General features: G+C 45.3%; 1 long non-coding RNA gene across 1 annotated transcript; it reads left to right on the plus strand.

Annotated features, from left to right (window-relative positions):
* Positions 1-293: 293 nt before the first annotated feature.
* Positions 294-887, plus strand: LOC124686406. The gene is made up of 2 exons (XR_006997821.1): positions 294-625; positions 738-887. It is a non-coding gene; the product is annotated as an uncharacterized LOC124686406 (long non-coding RNA).
* Positions 888-1,542: the final 655 nt, after the last annotated feature.

Here is a 1,542-nt window from a genome sequence, read left to right on the forward strand (position 1 = left end):
TAGCTACCCACGCCTCGGTTGATCTACGCGTGTCAAACGTCGTTTAATATGCCTAACGACATGCTGGGCACGGACGCAACTTGTGGTCATATGTGGGTGATAAAAGTAGTGACCGTGTCAGTTTCTTTTTTCTTCTTTGCATCTATTTTCTAATGTGTGCCCTCTCTCTCTTCGTGAAGAAAAGCTGGCAGCACATGCATAAAGCCTAGATTCTCTCTCCCGTGACCCTCACTAGTGCTGACCCACCCAATCCTCTCTCCCTCCACAATCGTGCAGCAACTTGTCCCCTGGCAACGAGTGCATCCTCCTCTCCGTCATAGCTCTAGGCCAAGCATCTCCTCTTCCTTGGTGCACTCCCAGCCACTCCCGGTCCAAACGTAGACGAGCAAAGCAACACGGGAGGTGGCCTGTTCGTGTCCTGCGAAGAGACATCTCGGGACAGCTTCGCCGGTTCCCGTCCCGTGGCAATGAGATCCAACATGGGCCTCGGACCGTCGTCTTAATCGTCCTCGCGGTCACGGCCACACAAGCAGTGGACGCCCAGAGGTAGCTCAGTATCGGTGACAACGTGAATGCGGGGACTACTGCCATGGACCTCTGCTCTCGCCGGGTGCTTCGGCCACTGGTTAGCCCCTCTCATCCCTTCTCTGGAGTATGATTTTCTTATTCTGATTCGTTTTGGTTTGTTTGCCCGGTTTCCCTCATGAGATTGTTTTTTTATTTCTTCATATGTGCAGCTACGTTAGCATTGAAGAAGGCTGAGGTGATGTCGAGACTCATTTGCATCATTGACGAGCTAGCTTTTTTTTGTCTCTATTGCCAGTTTCTGTATACACCGTTTGTAAAATGTAAATTCAGAGATGTACAAGCTACATCTATTTTATTTCTGTTCCATGCTACTTCTCTCTGTCCTCTCTCCTGAATCAAACATTTATCCATGATCTGAATTGATGTTTTGGTTTTGCATCAAATTGGTTCCGTTTTTTTTCCTTCCTGCTCTGAATATGTACTGATAAGTCTATACATGATCCAAAGTGCTAGTCGGAAATATTGTTTTATTTTTTCTCAAGAAATTTGGTTGCGTTCCTCCAGATAATTGGTCAACAAGCTGTAATTGGAATCGGTGATGGAACACAGAGTGAGATTGTTTTCTTTAGAATGGATTCTCGAGCTGGCAGCTGTCCATGATGGAATTTTTAGCTGCTTTGGTTCACCCTACTTTGAGTAAAAAGCAGCCTTTTCTTTCTCCCTGCAAGAAGTAGGCTTTGAACAAAGAGCCGGAGATAATGACTTGTTTAGCTTTATGTGATAGATTTTAAAAAAGGTTTGGTTGGTGCCCAGTTTTATTGATCTTTTTGGTATCGATTAGGTCTGTCGGCATCTCCTACTTGTTGCTCTCATGCTCGTTAATAAGTTACCGTTACCGACATTCCACGTAGTCAGGTAGCATTCAGAGTTACATGTTAGAACGATTTGATTTTTCTTTCATCCTCTCTCTTTCTCCGGACCAATGATTTACCTATGATCTTGGTAGGTGTTCTG

This window comes from Lolium rigidum, chromosome 2 (genome assembly GCF_022539505.1).
Source record: "Lolium rigidum isolate FL_2022 chromosome 2, APGP_CSIRO_Lrig_0.1, whole genome shotgun sequence".
Taxonomy (NCBI): Eukaryota; Viridiplantae; Streptophyta; class Magnoliopsida; order Poales; family Poaceae; genus Lolium; species Lolium rigidum.